We start from the raw sequence: 19,252 nt of genomic DNA, 5'->3' as shown, positions 1-19,252 counted from the left end.
TTTGTGTCAAAGCACTACTTTGGAACATGTTTGGCAGGCATTCAGAGGGTTAAAAGTCGATAACATCGCACTATGCATTGACGGGTTGCCAATCTATACCTCATATTTGAGAATTTATCAGGCATTATTTTTCATATTGCATTCTTGCTATTAATTTAATACTTCATTAACTATTAATAAACTAAAATATTATAATCAGACAATATTTTTATACCTAACGAATATTCTAATAAATAATTAAGAATAATCTTTTTTAATTAATAAGAATCATAATTAAGTAAAAACTAGTTCCAATGAAACTTATAGTACCTAATATTCTCTACTCTGAAATACTTTCAACATAAAATAATAATATTAATTGATAACGTATTTATATTTTAGTTTTCAAAATGATATTTCAATTTAAATTAAATTGTTATCTCTACTAAAATTCCAACCATATCAATCACAGAAACATATGTTAAATTAAAACAATGCCAGACTAAAACAGCTCAAAGATAAACCAATTATAGTAAACATGTTTATAATAATCAAAAGGTACAGCAACTGGACTGCAAGCATTGTATGTATGGACCCCAGTACTGTGTCAACTAGGCGCCTATACGGACGTCTGACGTTTTGACGTTCCGCGCCCAAAGAGTTTCGCGCCGTTTTCAATACAACCTTTTTGCTCTCCTCCCAATAAAAAAAATAACTTGTTGACGTGCAGACTTTTAGCGGGAAAAGTTTAAATTAAAATGAGAATTCGGCGGACAATGTAAAATTTGTTTTTAATTAAATACTTTTTGACAGTTCCGTGTGTTTTTAAATAGACAGTTTTTTTGTTGTTTTTGGAATTGTTTTTTTTTTTTTTTGTAATTTGTGTGTTGTTTTGAAAACTTTGTTGACGGTGGGTGACTTGTGTGTGACTTTTGTTTTGGATTTTAATAAAATATCTCCAGAATATTTTGATGGATGAAAGGTAAGATTAAGTTAATTATAAATTATTGTTGCAATAATTAAAATAAAAGTAAATATAGTATGTATAATCAATGTGTTGTGAAATATTCTTGATTAAATTGTGATATGTATTAATTTTAATATTGTTTCTTTGCGTCAAAATAGATTTTGTTTATTTAAATATTTTTAAGCGATTAATCTTTTTTTAAGGTATTTAATACAATAATAAAATAAGATAACACGTAAAACTTAATTTAAAATTAAACGTAGGTACACCCAGAAAAGACAATTCTGAACTTCTTTTCTTTCCAATAAAAGACCCGTACCTAAGTAATCTAATCTAAAAAACACTTCATTCCGAAATCTCAGGGAAGACAATCAAAATCTTTATCAATGGACTCCAAAATTGGATTACAGCGTATCTGCCCTCCGCCTAAAACAAACCGCACGAAGGTTTCAATAAAAAAGACATTATAAAGTAGTCGGTGTCCAAAAAACATAAGACATCTCGAGAATCGAGATGAGTCTTAATACAACACAACATCACATATCAAAAACAAAAAAACACGCTCAACTTTCGACCTTAACACTTCACACTAAGAGTTACAAATCATTTGAAGGACGGCAAAGATAACTTTGTATATTTTTTTTAATAAACAGGTTTGATACTTACTCGTTAGGGATCGTAATTAGGGCAGGTGTTCAATGGCGGCGGATTTTTTGTTGTGTTTTCGTTTGATTTTGTCTTATTTCTGTGGAGATGTTGCTTTGTGAGGCTGTTTTGAGGGAACTTTTAATTTTAGAATTTTTGGCTGCTACCTGTTATTTGTGGGTTATGCATTTTATACGTGTGTATATAGCTTTAGAATAGAAATGGATAGGTGTATGATACAATGCTAAATTACATAAGTATTAAACGTTTGTGTACAGGTACCTTTTAATTGACAGAATGAATGAGAATTATATTGTTAAGAAGGTGTTGAGCATGAATATGGATAGATATAGTGTGAGAAAAAGACCAAAGAAACCATGGATGGACTGTGTGAAAGATACTGGCTGGAAATAATGTTACTTGTGAGATGATATAAGACAGAGAAGTATGGAAGAAGATATGCTGCTTTAACTCCATAGGAAATAAGGATATAAGGGCATTGGAATAATAATGATGTTTATTGTTGATTATTTATTACATATCCTATTTAATTTTATCGTTTCTAGTCATGAAGAGTAAATAAGCAAGAGTAATTTTTCAAAAATAATAATTGTGTTTTCATAAAACATGATTGCCAAGGCTACTAACACTTTTAGACGTAAGAAAAATATTAAGTCTAATAATAATTTATCTTCGCTAAAAATATGTCATTTTACAGGACACATTGTACATTATTTTGACTATGAGTAATAGTAAATTTGGGCTCAAGTGACGTTTACCAAGTCAGATAGGCGCGTGGGGGATTACTGAAAACACTTTAGTACATACTAGTTTTAGCACGTGGAGTCACCTGTTTTTACTTTTCAAAGGATGCAGAACTTGAAAATAGTAGGTAGCTTTTAGAGATTGTGTAATAAGCTGTACAAGTTGCACTTATGTACACTGATTTTTTTAGGTGTATTCTAAAAAATATCTCTGGGATTACACAGTTAATGATTTAATTCTCATAACTCCTGAACATCATGGTACAGTTCGTGTCAAATAACTTAGCATTTCTGAAGTTAGCCATTTAACGCATCACGCATGCGCATTGGTATTCCTGTTTACTACATTTAATAGTGGCTAACTTCGGACACCCACAGCTTTTCAACAAGATCTGTGCGAACATACCTCTCTTCAAACGATAGGCACGAAAGGAGTCAAATAGCCAACTTCAAACTCACATCAACTTAATTCAATACCACAGTTTGTAAAACCAATAAAAACAAAAGAAAAATAAACAAAAGACGAGACGTCATATCGCAAATGCCTTTTTTTCAAAGAGAGAAGGCACAAGCAATAATCATGTCTACTCGGAACGAAGTAATAATTACATACAGGACTTTTTACAGACTTACATTTCTTTGCTATATTGTTTTGATGTTCAATTCTCTTCAAATGACTTTTCTGAGCTAATATTAGCTGCTAGGGTCTTCAATATACTTGAAAATATACGATAAACAAAATTGATTCGTCATTGATCGGAAGAAGAAATGACAATCACGATGTGGGAAAGGATTTGAGCGTGAACATAGAGGGATATAGAAGAAAAGGATGGCCAAAGACATGATGGATTGATGTGAAAGACAATATGGCTAGTAAAATGTTATTTGTGAGATTATTTCAGAAAGAGAAGTATAAAGAATGCATTGCTCTCGTCAAATATTCAGCAATTTCATGTCTCTCGCCTGTACAATGGTGTTTTGTTCATACATTTTCACTATTGTAGCTAGGTTAAAATTTCTGTCTTCTCTCAGATATCGAACCTAAATATTTTTGCTCTAAAACTGAGCTACATAACATCCAAACTACGAAGTCTTTCAGTATGTGAAATTGCTTATTATTCTGCTCGTGTCGGGAAACTGGCTGCAGAAAATGTTTCAGTCTAGACTTAAAATTCTGTTAGACAGGGCAAAGAGGCAATCTGTGGCACTTTTAAAAGTTGTGTCGTACATAATAGTAAATGTACCTCTCTTAAATATTTTTGTACAACACATAAGTTGGACTTTTGAAAGAGTTAAAGCGGCCCTGGTAAATAAAGGGTTCTAGAAGGAACACGCTTAGGTGGGTTTTAGTCTAACTATCCATCTGATGTTATAAATAGTATTAAAACTACTAAATATTGGAAACTACCTCTCACATCCGCACCTAAATAAAACAATTGAAAAAGCACATAGGTAAGTAGGTACAGTAAACTACACATCAGTGGCAGCTGTCATGCACCTAAACTCAAAAGTAATAAGTACGATTTTCCTATAAAACTATTACCACTGACCTGAAGTTGACTGTACCAATGAATACAAGTACCAAAAATATAATTATATGATGTGGGAATATCTATTTTATCCTAAATGTACCTATATCATGTATGTGTTTGCATCTTGTTTAACCTCCGTCACCCGCGACATCCATCACCAGCCATCATCCCATTTAGCTGTCATTTGTTACAGTTTAACTTTAACAACTTGTTGAGATAAGCAATATCTTAATACTCATCTCCTTTAATTTATGCTCAAAATAGAAGTGCTACTTACACTTTGAATTTTATAGCTTTTCATCATACTTCTATCCTTCATCATCCCTCCTGCTCTCATCCCAATTTTATTTGGGGTCGGCGCAGCATGTTTTCTTCTTCCATACTCTTCATGTGTGCCGTCATCTCAAGTAACCCTCTTTCTAGCTATGTCGACTTTCACACACTCTTTTGAATTTTCCACAGTAAACATAATAATCTCCTTCTCCCGATTTATCTTCTAAATCAGGTCGGATATAATATACCTACTTAAGAAAGGTTACTTGTAAAAACCTATGTTTAAATTACGTGGGTGTTCACATTTGTAATAAGAAAACTTATTTGTCGGTTCTGTAGTCACAAAGGTTAACTTAATAAATGTACGAGTAAATATTATATAGGATAATGTATTTTATGAGATAAGTACATGATTAATTAGCCACCTACACTATATTATTAGCATAAATATCTAAGAACTGTTTAATGTAGTTATAATAAAACTTACTGTTGCCAGCGGTTTCACCCGTAGGAACTGCTACAAACACCCGGAAAAAAGGCTGTAGCCTACCTCGATAAATTGGCAATCATACTCTGTTTTTTTTTTTTTTCGACCCAGTACTTAGTTCCTGAGATTAGCGCAAACAAACAAACCTTTCATCTTTATAATTGTTTATTTATACTACACCACAGGTGAAACCTTAGACAGCTTGTATAATAATACAATATTCCAAAAAAGCAGATATATCATGTCTCAATACTGATCAACAATACCCGTGAGCCACCATTTTATCTAGACCTCTCAAAACTACCAAAATTAGAACCAAAACAACGTGACCCGTCTACCTAAGAGAGACCAAGTAACAATTGACAATCGCTATTCTATTATCCCTACAACTACTTCTAAATACAACTATGTTAGCGCGTAGGTGTAGTTTATTGAAATCGTTTATATGTCACACATTGTATTTTAAACCTTATTCCTTATGATACAAAGTCCAGATTACCTTGCTCCAACCTCAGGTACAAAAGTTATTAAGAACCTACCTTATTATCTTGGTTACGGTCGATTTTGAACTTTGCTTGTACCAAGGATGTCTTATTTACGATAAAAATGGATATAAATATCATTTTCTTGTTATTGAGGTATATATAGATATAGTTTACGTGTAATAAACTTATTGTTGGATAGATTTGTTTGGTAATTTTATTTATATTGGATATAATAATCTTTAAGTAGTCGTCGGTTAAGTTTGGTTTTATTGAGTAGCTTACCTACTTTGTGCTTTTTAGCTTTTAGATGACGTTATAATATTTTACAACATTATACTGTTTGTATGCACGCCATGTTTCTTTAAAAGGAGAATAGTGAGTTTTGCTTACTACCTAGGTGTTTTTAATAGAGAGGGAACTTTTCATATCGAAATATTGTCTCTTAACGTGCCATTTTATTTCGTAGTTTTCTGTTAACGACATATTTGCTCCCTGCCTTTTCATGTCCCTTTTGCAAAGCCGAGAATTCCACTATATACATCATAAATTATAGGCCAGTAAATTAGGAAGTAAATATTCGCTGTCGAATCAAGAACTCCTCTCTTTTAAAGTCCAAAGACACATCACACTGGAATATTATGATTACCCTACCTACCTCATCAGGAACAAGAAATGCGTAATACCGGTAAAACAAGACTACACCTGAGCACCCATGTTTACGAGCACACGTCTGACCTCAGAACATTACAGACTCACAGGGTCAGACTGAGAGACGCGTGACTGAAGGACATCAGGGTAGACTTTCATGGGAAGAGTTGGTTAGGTAGTTCAGAAGTAATGAAGGAACTGTAAAGGTAGGTATCATGGCCTTCGTCCTTAGGAACTAATGAAATAAAGTCGTTAGGGAGTTTGTTTATCTTAATCTTAAATCTATTCTATACAAGTATATATAATAAAGAGGAAATATTTGTTTGTTTGTACCCTAAAGGTTTTGAAAAGACTGAATCTATTTTAAAAACTATTTCACTGTTACAAAGCTACATTGTCTCTGAGTAGGTCATAAAGGCTACATTCTATTCGGGTGCGGCATGAAAATTCTCCCGGGACACGGGTGAAGCAGCTTGCTAGCCAGCTGAAATCCGCCGTTTAAGAGTTACAATGCCACAAACGGATTAACAAAAGGAGAGTGAAGCAAGCGGAAAAAGCTGATTAACTAAGTTTTTTATTTGCAAAAAGGTACATGAACCCCAAATCTGCTTGCACAAACCATAATAAATCATAAGCATCAACAAAACAGATTCTCCGAAAGTGTCAAATTCATAAGACCCTTTGATCTCTTCATTATAATTTTGTAACATGACACCAGCAAACATATTTATATTATACCAGGAATACATCAAATCATTCACTTGTTAACCCTTTGTTAATGAATGTGACAATTAAAATGCAGACGGCCAATTAACGCTTGAGTCAAGCTTTTCCGTTCAATCAACATTTTTGGTTAAATGTCACGCAAATGATGGAGGGTCTTATAATACATCGCGTTGGTTTTGTGTTTGATACTGTTTAAATTCAGCATTTTGAATATCTGCTAGAAAGTCAGTCAATTTCTAATACCATTTTTTTTATTTTCTGTTGTTTTAATGTAACTGTGAAATATTTTGCTGTTGGTACACCTAAATGCATAAATAAATAAATACCAAAAAAAATCTAATGCCCTCTTGAAAATTGAATGAAGTTAGAAACTCTTAAAGCTACCTTTCAACGTGGAGGGTTTTATTAGAAGAGGAAAAAAGATACATTGATATATAAAATAACCCAAAAATGTGCAAACCTGACTAAAAGTTTTCCCTGATCGAAATAAACTCAGCTCTGCAATATAGACTCCCATTTACTCAGACCCGGTTTAGATGAAAATTTTGAAAAAAAAAAGACATGGCTTCATTCGACATTCGACCACTAATTGAATTGTCTCCATGGCGTGGTTTCGTGATATTTTTATTAACAGGCTTGCAGTTTTCAGTATCGATATTAGATTTTTGAAAATATTTTTGGGTGCCACGAAATACGAGTTTTAGGCTAAAATGTTTCGCTACACTTCGTTTGGGTGATCGAAATTTAGAGTGGAATAAAAATATGGAAATATGGGTCAATTTGAATGCCTCTAAACTATAAATAAATTGTATTACCTTCGCTAGTTTTTATGTTTGAAACCTATATTCACACAAAAAAAAACGCCTTTTCACCAATAAAATCAGTTTTGCAGATTATTTTGGTCTGTGCAAACATCTATCTTATATTTGTAGACCATGACCCAAAAGTACCAATAAAACCAGATAAAATCTACCGATAAAAGCAATTTAATATCAATAACTGCACGTACAACGCCATCTATTAACTCAAAACGCCACTATTGACAGGAAATGACACACGTCGAGACTAAAGAGAAAGTCCGTTAATTGGTGCTTGTTTTCCTTCAGGCAGAAACCCAACATAACCTAACCCGTGGCCAAATGAAGAACTTAAAAGTACACACAGCATTTTTGACGTTCCTTTTGACAGTAGCGCCAATATGAGAGGCCAAGCTTCACTGGTCGGTCATAAGTTGACAAGTGACAATCGCTCCCCGATCCGGTTTTGTATTTGTTTGAATGGTTAAAAGATACAAATTTTATCGTCACGTCTGATATGTTAGTGACCCCTGTCTTTTATATTTAATTATGTCTTCATATGTGAACGTGGAACGGTATTATTTCTATTGTTTTGTCACGATTGTGTGGTAGTTAATTAGAATGCTGTTAGGTATGTCTCAAGAGCTTTTGTTAGTATCTAAGTGTCATTGTAGTAATGTGATACAATAAAGTGTATTAAACAAAACGGGTTTTATTTCAGGAATTGCATAATTTATTTGCAAAATGAATTCAGTGTTAGATAGCCATTATACTATAGATACATATAAGTATATACATTTAATCCAGGTGTTGGAGTAGTTCCCACGAAAACGTACTGGTGAAAACGATAGTCGATGGCGGTTAATAAATTACAAGCATATTGACACTTAAATGAAATTCTTATCACTCAATTTAAACGTATATTTTCGACTACTAGGCCATTCGGTAGTCTAATTCAATGGTTCAAGTTTAAATAATATTCAAAAAATGTTCTAATTTTATCCATAACCATCATTTGTCTTCCAAAAAAACCACAGAGCGGTATGTAAAAACAAGACAAATGACGATAGCACTGAACAAAGTGACATTTTAACTAATTAATTTGATGTGTCACACAGGAATAGACAATTAGAGCTTATTAAAATGTTTCTACCATTACGTTTACCGAAACTAGCTAACAAATTGTCCCTAAGGTATGTGGGTAATTTACTATGCGAGTAAATTAACTGAACGATTTAAGTAGTGAGTTATTGCTGAAATAGTGACTCTAGTTTCACTGTTGACAAAAAGGATTATTTACTTGTGAGGAGAAATCTAAGTGTATTTTGGACACCAATGAGCGTTTATAGGTGAAGGAAAACTTTTTGAGGAAACCTAGACTAAAGTCTGGAATCACCAAACTGCATTGAACAAGCGTGGTGATTATTGGATATCCTTCTCTAAATCAGAAGAGCTCTGTGACCTATAATAAAATAATAAATGAAAAGGCAGATGATCAGGTCAACGTCAGCTATCTCATAGTAAAAGTTCCACTAAAATCTTTACTGCTCATAAGGCGATTATTGACAAAAAGGCAAACTTAAAAACTCTGTTCTTTCATAAGTACCGTGTAAACATTCATATGCAAGTTACAAAAACACTACAAATACTCACTTATAATACCACAAGAGCTTCAAAATTATCGGGTATTTCCCGATAGGTTTTTCCTGAAAAACTTGACGACTTTATTTGTTTGCAGGGAACCTTGAGGGAAATGCCAGATAATTATGAAGCTCGTGTGGTATTCGGGAGATTATTTTTCCGTCCCAAATGTCGGCCACAACCTGTCAGTTTGACGTAGCAACGACCAGAGAAAATATTCAAAAAATTTTCAGTATAATACCATGTAGGTTGTACCACGTGACGTCGAATGGTGCAATTCTATTGGTCGATATTTGGGTCGGAAAAATAATCAATTTTATTTGACAAATAGCAAACTTCATTCAAATATTCACAAAAACTTATATTTTTTTCAAGTGCCATCATTTCAGTTGGTTGTCTTTAAGTTAGTGCTTGACCCACTAAGCTCAAGTTACGTTGCTCGACGTTTTCTTAAACCGACAGCACTCAGTTTATTATTAGATATATTTACTCATTTGTATCGGTAGTTGTCAATTGCTCCGTGTGGAATAACGCTAAAGCGGTACGATAGCTACAATTCCTCAATTAATTTAAAAAGGGTCTCTTCTATATATAGCCTAGGACATACACCCACAAGATAACAGTCAATAGCAAGCATGATTATACATTTTTTGACTCTCGAACCATTTTTAAAATCGAACGATCATACGCTCATTTACCTCTAATCATTTAAAATCCATAAAACCTTTACCCACTACGAGCAAATAGAGCGTCTCGTAGAATCTATAAAATCGAGTCGCGAGACCGAGACAACTGTTAATCGATACTCGAGATAATCGAGAATTACACGCCCGTGGGAAGCATGGAATGTTTATCGATTTCATAGACATTGTTAAGTTAACAATTAAGTCGATTTAATTGTCTCGTGGTGTATCTTTTCTTGCGTAATAGAGATGTGTGAATGTTTTGTTATGTAGTCGGGTTGATCTTACCTGTAGATGTCTCATCTGACTCACGCTTGGCACACAAGGTTCCGTATCTATTAAAGAAGCAAAAATGATGGTTATTATAATTATGGCATGGAAGTCCCCTTAAATGTTAATTTAATTCTAGTTTTTCATGCCGTTTTTATAGCTGAAAACTTTCGACCGTCTTACTATTTCGGTTCAAAAGACACAGTCTGGTGACAGACGGATAGATGGGACCTTTAAACGCAAATTTTATTGTATACCTAGCGTAACACCTGCACGATAAAAAAAAGTATTTTCTTTCGAGTCATTCTTTTAGATTACCTATAGATTCCTATCTGGATTCTAGTATTTATCAATAATAGCATACTCGTTTGACTAGATGCCTTAACGACGGTTGCTATGTTTAATCTCCTGTTTGGTAACTATGTTGGACAAAACGGGTTTTTCTTTGTATTCTAAGAGATTTGCATTTGTGACCATAAGCCATACGTACCTACACATAAGCACACTGCAAAATTTTTGATAGTTTGTTTGGCCTCGTATTTCGGTGTGAAGAAGAATAGTACGCACATTGCAAACATCAGGTATTTACCCGGTATCACACCGACTGAAAACTTTGATTGGACTCAAGATTTTCTTAAAATACTTTTTTTCTACTGACTGCCGACTGGTTAGTTTGCAGTTTGCAGGTACTCTAAGAGTTCAAAAAATCTCGTAAATAAAGTCTGGAACCCTTACTCTAATCCTGACGATATCCTCTATAGCACTTAAAGTTATGTTTCTCAAGGAGGAGCAATTTTTTGATGCAATGTATTAGTTTTAAGTTGTATATACAAGTTTATTTTTAATTTTTAAAATTAATGTAAATATTATGTAAATACTTCAAATAACAATAAAAGTATTGTTTCTCAAGAGATATTTAAAATATTTCAAGCTGCTCAGATTGTGAGAGAAAATATCACGCAAGCATATTCTACATGCTTCTACCTTACAACCATACAATCTAGTTTCTTATTAGTGTTTAATAGTTATATTACTAGTTACCATATAAGTGAACTGGACGGCAATTCTCCTATAACTAGTTTCATCAGAAACGGGTCTTACTTGATTGTTTTCTTCGGTTGTTCCCTATTATGGGTCTTGAAAGACAGGATTTTCAAACATCGTGTTTGGATATGGAGAGAGAGTAATTATTTGTTTTGTTTCTGTAGATGATGTAGATTTTAAACTGTAACGGTTTTTTTGTACAAAATATAATTAAAAAAAAATTGAAATATTGTTCTAGGAATCAAGTTTAAGACCTGTTTTTTGGTTAACTCTGTAAGTAGGTATCTTGGGCATTGATGACTAAGTAAAGGTGAAGGAAAACATCTTGAGGAAACCTGAACTTTAAGTCTGAAATGGCTAACCTGCATTGAGCATGCGTGGTGATTAGTACCATTCCATTCTCATTCCTTCTTTGTATGAGAAGAGGCCTGTGTTCTGAAGTGGGACAAAAAATGAATGCTGATGATGAAACTGTATTGGATTATGGCGGTAGATGATTATTACATGATGATGGCCTTTACAGAGTAAACGTTAAGAGGCAGGTTTCGTATCAATTTTCAAAAATGATTAATGTAAAACCGAAAATTAATTATAACGCTGCATGATTTAAACCAATTTATTTACCCTTATTTACTCACGGAGCAAACAGGCGTATACTTTCATAACTGTATTTTATTTTGGAGTCAGCCTTTTGCGTCATTTCCACCTCATTATACAGAGTTGATTGAGAAGGCCAACTTTTTAGCGGAGTACAAGTTGCCCCGTTCACTCTGGGCTAATTTTACATTCTTGGTGTGGAATGATCCCAAGAAAACATAAAGAATATGTTTGCAAAAGGAAAACTTGAATTACTTATTGTTTGACACTTATGGACCAATTTAGGAAGGCTGGAGGGCAAGCAATATCATTTTGGCATTGAATAAAATTACAATTAAGAGAAATACCATTGCACTTATATATACTGTTCATAATATATGTTCCTGTTTTAGTTCTTCATCCTTTTTTTGACAAACAAAAAATAATTTCCAATCCACGGGTTGATATTTAGATCACCAGATATTAAGAAAACCACTCTTACATGTTGTAGGAATACATCCGAAGACGTTAACGATTGGATCTTCTGCTAACACAAACATTTACTACCTTATACCGACCGGTTAAAAAGCACACATACGCTCACATGTAAGTACGTCTGTATACTTATATTTTTTGTTCACTATGTTCAAAATATCTGGCTCTCATTTCCGTTCACCAGTTATTTGTTGAACATATAAGTTTTATCATGCAAACAGTTTTGATTGAACTATCGTTTTTTTTTGTTTTTTTTTTTTTTTTTTCATTCATCTGACAGTAGATTGTAATGAAAAAAAAAAGTTTTTGGCTGTATTAATTATGATGGCTGATTGATTTTTTTGTTTTGCTATCTGCTCTAAATAAGTCTAACTGATTAAAAGTATTTTTTATGTATAACATAATTATGTGTATTTATAATTTCTATCTGGGTGCCCCATGTACCTTTGAAAATTATTTTTCCTTTTTGATTTCACCAAAATACACGGCAAAAAATACCTACAGAAAAATATCATATCTCTAACCAAAGATAGAACCATTTCGCTTAAACGTGACAGGCGGGAAAAAGTACAATATTTTCGGCTAAAAAGCCTTGTTAGTCGGCGAAGTTATTTTGTATTGTTTGTGTAAAAACAACGGGTGCCAGGGTTTGTTATGCCATTTGCATAGATACGCCAAGTACTGGTTCAAGAAAAACATTGGGGATTCACGGGAGCGTTTTGCGTCGAACTTGGATGGGTTAATTTTGTTTTTATGGTTGATGTGTCCCTTTCAATATAATGTTTTTACGCAGTTTTACTTAAAATCTGAACAAAAGAAAAAAAAAAACAACAAATACTAATGGTAGTATTGCTCATAATTTATTATGAAGATATTTTGTTTTCATTTTCCTTGCTTTTTGTTATTTTTAATAATATGTAGTATCAAATCGTCTGGTGTAAATATTTTATTTAAATGATATGCAGCTCAAGTCATGATTACAAAAAATATTTGGGGGTCTACTTCCAGTCTAACCGAAGGCAGCTGAGTACCTAACACTCTTTTACGTGGATCCACTTCCTATCTGACTTCAACCGGTTCATCACGATATCCCTTAGTAATATTAGATAGACCAGTTGTCAGATTTTAAGGTTTTTGACTACCTTTAACGACCCTAACTTAACTCTTCAATGCTCGGCTTGACATAACTTATTCCCGTACATTTCCAAAACACACAGGACATGTTATTTGCTATTCCTATTCTTGTACAAAGTGTAAAATGCTGGCCACGTAGCCCCACACGACCGATATGTTTTACATAATTCACTGGATTTGAATAAAAATTGGCGCGCTAACAATTCTATCTAATAGTTTACCAGATGGCTCTATCTCGATACATTCACAGTTTGAATGTATTCCGGTCTAAACAGTTGTGAAGCTATGTACTAACGTTCGTAACAATGTCACTCAGACACGCATGTGCTCGATGCACGACACTCAGTACTGACAGCAAAGAGAGAAGAACGTAAAAGCTCGTCGATGCACATGCGTGTGTGAGTGATATTTTTGCGAGCTTTTAGCTTCACAACTGTTTCATTTCGCATCCTCCGAACCTTTTTCCCAACCATGTTATTTATTTATTTAAAATACTTTATGCACATTGTACAACGGCGGACTTAACGCCTTAGGCGTTCTCTGCCAGTCTACCTTAGGGTGGTGGTGAAACAGAAATGTTAGGGTCGGCTGCCAGTCTAACCGGATTCAGCTGAGTACCAGTGCTTTACAAGAAGCGACTGCCTATCTGACCTTCTCAACCGAGTTACCCGGGCAACCCGATACCCCTTGGTTAGACTGGTGTCAGACTTACTGGCTTCTGACTACCCGTAACGACTGCCAAGGGTGTTAAATGACAGCCGGGACCTACAGTTTAACGTGCCATCCGAAACACAGTTGCTACACTAGCTTCACAGCTGTTTACAAGAGAATATATCTAAACTGTGCTAATAGTTTACCCAACGGCTCTATCTCGGTACATTTGCTTGTGTATTTTGTATTTCGAACGTTCTTTTGTTTTTCAATATTGAATGCTGATTGGTTCCTTTGTTTTATTTGGTGATTTTTTTGTCGAATTGCAACTGCTTTTTAATTATTCTTTTTTTGAAAATTCTGTGAATATGTGTCAGTTTACATTCAATAATGATAGGTTCTGTTGGAATATAAATAAAGAATTCAAGATTTCGTCAAAAATAATTGACATATATCTGTGTTATGTTTTTTCTATTTCATGATGGAAGCTGAAAATACCTTTTATTGAACAAAGAAAATATTATCTAGACATGTGCATAAAATAAGACTAAGACGCATGACAATTACTATTTTTCTTCATACTTAAATACGCAATTATCTATCGCAAGACATGTTTCAAGAATGCAAAGACTCCTCTAACTTGTATTTAATATTTTTTCCAACCTTTTTTTCTCATGCAAAAATGTCAAGTTTTCAAAACAAATGGCGTTGTAAGGCTAAGAGCATCTAACCAACTGGAACCGCCGATCAACACAAATAACTTAAAAACCTGCCAAGTGTGAGTCAGACTAGCGGGCTATTGTGACAATTATCAAGCGTGGTATGGAAGCCCCTTAAAATATTTATTTTATTCTAGTGTTTAATAGTATTTGTAGTTAAAGCTGCAACATACATCATCTGTGAAAATTTGAGTTGCTTAGCTAGGTATCACTATTCATTAGATACAGCCTGATGACAGACGGACAGCGAAGTATTAGTAATAGGGGGCTTTGCCCTTTTGGCAAGGAATCCTAAAAAGTCTACCAGTTTGATTCTCACATGCATTTCCCTTCAACAATGATTAATTAATACACACATAAACTTGACACACATATCTAAACAAGTATGAACGTCAGTGGCGAGTCCATTTGGTTCAATGATCCAAGGAGTAAGGTCTAGAATTATCTAAATGACGCTGCGACGGGGCTTCGGTAATCAATATTTCTTTAGTAAGGCCTGACTTTGCATGTCTTCACTATATCTCGAAGGTGTTGTGTTACTCTAAGTTGTTTTACTTGTTTTTGTTTGTTTTCTATTGTTTTGTTTGTTGTTAGGATGAAGAATTTATTGATAATTGTATTAGAAAATGAATGTATCCTTAGTAATATTTTGAATGCGAAAATATTGCCCGTTTTCACCAACAATCTCTTAACGTTTCCCTAACTAAGTATCACTTAGAATAAGGGCTCCCCTTATACTTAAATGTTATAAGGGACACTTAAACTTTGGTGAAAAGGAATTTGTATTAAGTGTTCCCTAAATTCTCTTAGGGGATACCTAAATTTAGGTATTTTTTGGGCATAACTCTTTCTGTCTGTCTGTCCGGCTTAGACGCTTAAACTTATACGAGACACCCTAAGGGTGAGTTGCACCGTTCAACTATAACGATACCGTATCCAGTTGTGAAATTGTCGCCCATTGAACTGAAAATGGTTCGGTTATCGTCACATAGTTAAATGGTGCAACCCATGGTTGTAATCTTCATACTAGGCTACGCATGTCCTCGATATGATTTCGGTTTCTAAACGACTATCGCAATACAAACCCAATGTTTTTGGTTTTGAAGTAAACTTACCTACTGATTACATATATGTACAGTTCATCTATCCGTATCCATCTATGTACAAGAGTCGCTAAAATGTAGTACGACACTATATAGCTACGTATATCGATATAAACTGTCGTTCGATGCTACCTATGAAGATCAATTTCTCAAGCAATTTATAATCTTTCTCAAGATACCTAATTATGTTACTACCTGCCATACAACATAATTTCTTGTCTACAAACTTAAAAAAAAAAAAAAACAAAAAACTAACTAGTGCACTCACAACCAGTAAGTTGAAACCATGGAGAATAAAATGACTAGCGGAGGTGTCATAATGGATTGTTCGAAAGAGTTGCCATGATCCTGGTACATAAAAGGCCTATGAAAGAACACGATGCATTTTTAATCAGTAAAAGTCTGACACTCCCTCACCGCTGCTAACCCACTGCGGGAGGGGTCATTTGATGATTTTTGCCATCGCTGAAAAAAAAAGGTGCCATAACGGAAAAACTCATAAGAAAGCAGTGCGCCAAAATGCGACTGTTTGGGAGATGAGGAACGTCACGAGCTCTGTCTTTACACCCCTTCTTTCTTCTTTATGAAACCTGCCCATTACTACCAAAATAAAATCTCCAATCAATCAAGACAAAACACTAACAAATTGGTTTTGATTTGATAAGTATTCTGCCTACCGTAAGTTGTTTGACCGACAAGAAGGCGCCTGACCTACCTTCCCTATGGCATCTCCGCAGTTTCCTTCCTCCGTGGTTGAAACCCGCTCAAAATGTATATCTATTAAAATAATTAGCGCCCCAGCTCGCCAGCTCGCATCTGATTGGCCTGCATTACAAACTAGTTTGGGAGCTGCAACTGTAAAACAGTAGTGATGGGTTTATTATCGATATTTGGATCTTTGAGAGCTGCCGAATGTGTCGGTTGCTTAAGTCGGAGGTAAAGTTTTCTATAAGTTTTTAACTAGCTTATATCGCTTATATAAAATGTGTTTTAAAAACCGGGAATAGTGCTAATATTAGACTTTCATTGCGTTTTTAGGCCTCGTACAAAAGCTTTACTTTTTTACTTTTTTTTGGTACTTTTGGTAATAAGGTAGATAAAAGTCGTATGTGTGTCAATGAATTAGACCAACTTCATCGATTTCATTCTTCAACTATCGTGAACTTTTAAAAGTCCTTTATTTATAAGTTTCTTTTAAATGATTCATACGAAATTACTTCTAAAGGTGTTTTTAAGAATAATACTTATAAAAGTTAGTCGGCATAACCCTAGCTTGACCCCAACACATGCTGTATATGAAAAGTTAATACGTACTTAAAGTTTAATTATGTCTAGAATCAAATAATAAAAATATTATTATCAAGCATCTTATTAAAATACCTATCGTCTCGCATTAATCAAAAACTACATGCTCATAGACAAAATATTTTATTCCTCCAAAAAATAAAATAAAAATAAGAATAATGTACAAAAAAACTTAAAAAAAGAGACAAAAGCAAGAATGCAATATTTCCCACCATTTGATCGCGAGATACCCATCTTACATCATTAGCAACTCGTTAAAACGGTAAAACGAGAAAAACTAACGATCGACAAAGCATAAACCAATCGTTATCGGTAATCTAAACCAGTGTTAACACAAACCGAGTTAGGATATCGATTGATTGTATCGATAAACTTTACAAATTCGATTTATTTTCTTTGGGTGGCTCTGTAAAACAATACGCAGTAATAAATTAATTTAAAAAACCCAATAAACCAATACTTGATTTTTTTATGTACCTATACGTTTAATGTTCTGTCATATCTTCAATAATTTGATAATATACGGCTATCACTATAATTTTAAAAAATCTTGTAAGTCTGACACTCAGATTCACGAAAGTAAATACTGAGATTCAGTCTGTCTTCATTTAAAAATCTCTCAATTTGATCAAAATATTCCTAGAAAAATGGTAAACATAAAAAATTGTAATAACGAAAAATGATATATAATCTGATGATTTATCAAAATCATTTACAACTTTAGACATAATTTTTTATCGACATATTTAATTTATATCATCGCATCCTATCGTTAGCAGCTCAAGTTTTTTTAATTACAGCAAAATTTACGACTTGACTATATACGTATTTATGAGTTATTTACAGCCTAAAATAACATCTTAATTAGTTCACTAATTTGTTGGTATGCTGTTAATCATTTTGCTAATAAAATGAAACTTGAATTTTCCGGTGAGTCGGATGGCATAGGTACATGTATTTGTTTATAGGTACTCGTAAATGAATTCATTAAAGAGTATAATGACAATCATAAGTGATTAATGGCATTTTGTATCATCGTAAGTCTGTTTGTTGACATTTTCAGATATTTTTTTCATTCAACAGTTTATAAGCACTTCTATTGTAAGTTAATCTATTATTTTTTTTCTTAAAACGACCATGAGTTCAAGACTCAAGCTCTAACAAGTGTATTTTTATATATTTTATCCAATGAGCATTTGCGTAATGAGGGTTTTCTAAAATGGCGTCCACGAGGTGGCAGCACCGAGTCGTCAGGTCCAGGTAACTGTCAAAGTGCTTATCTTTACTATGAATAGTGAACGATTTTAGTGTATTTTTATTTTATAATTAAAGCACTGCATTATTGTTTTACTATTGCGGTTGAGTAAATAAAAAAAACTAAATCATATTGTGTTAACAAATTTTTCAACAAGCTTTTCCTTAGTACCAGTGACTTTTGCACCCTCTCTCTTAGCTCAATTTTTAGTTCGGAAACCTTATTCTGACCGTAGTCCATAATAAAATCAATAACACTTCCAATATAACAGAATTTCAATAAACAATAAGTTCGGACCCTACAATTCCATACTATTTGACAGCTGTTTGGACCAGACGCATACGTGGCGCCACCCTGTGGCAGAAAAAATTGAGAAGACCTTCATTATTTAATTGGTGAGTCTTGAATAGCAACGGTACTGAAAAAGCCCCGTTTTTTATATAATAATTTAGCATCAAGCTCAGCTAGTTATACAAGAACGGCGTAAATGATAACTCGACTAAAATTATCATCGACTTTAACATAATGTATCATTTACGCGCGTCGTTTGATCCAATTTTCTAAATCATTACCTTTTTAAATTGACGGCAATGTTCTGCCAAATTACAAGTCTTCTGTCAAATGTGTTGTGTAGAGAAATATTAGTACACATTGTTTTTGTATGAGTTTCACACGGCTTTTTTAACAAATTGTATGTGTAGGTAGATAAATTGTTGTGGCTTTTGAAGCAAAAGAGAAAACTTAATACAGTGTTAGGTCTTATTTGTGAAAAGTGTGTAATAATAGTTAATTTTGTTAAGTAAAGCTGCTGGGGGTCTACCCATTTTTTTTAGTTTTTAAGAAGGGTTACAGACTAATACAATGCAGTTTTTTTTGAGATTATGGGACTGTTCAAAAGAGTATCTGCGGCTATGGGCAAAGGGCTAAAGAAGAAACATGGTGGGTTTCAGACCGTGAGAGTCTGACACTCCCTCACGCTGCACCCACAGCGGAAGATTGTTTGATGATGTTCAACCGAAAAAAGTACTTACTAGATTTATAGAAATGGTCAAAGAAAATACGAATTACAGAGG

At 33.7% G+C, this 19,252-nt stretch overlaps 1 protein-coding gene across 1 annotated transcript in view; it reads left to right on the top strand.

Annotated features, from left to right (window-relative positions):
- Positions 1-592: 592 nt before the first annotated feature.
- LOC124642994 (irregular chiasm C-roughest protein-like) overlaps positions 593-19,252 on the top strand; it is a 79,907-nt gene continuing 61,247 nt past the window's right edge. Inside the window, exon 1 of the mRNA XM_047181825.1 lies at positions 593-961. The gene's annotated coding sequence lies outside the window, so the exon portion shown is untranslated. The remainder of the gene's footprint in view (positions 962-19,252) is intronic.

This window comes from Helicoverpa zea, chromosome 26 (assembly GCF_022581195.2).
Source record: "Helicoverpa zea isolate HzStark_Cry1AcR chromosome 26, ilHelZeax1.1, whole genome shotgun sequence".
Classification (NCBI taxonomy): Eukaryota; Metazoa; Arthropoda; class Insecta; order Lepidoptera; family Noctuidae; genus Helicoverpa; species Helicoverpa zea.
Note: the sequence above shows the minus strand (reverse complement) of the source record. Positions and strands in the feature narration are given on the sequence as shown.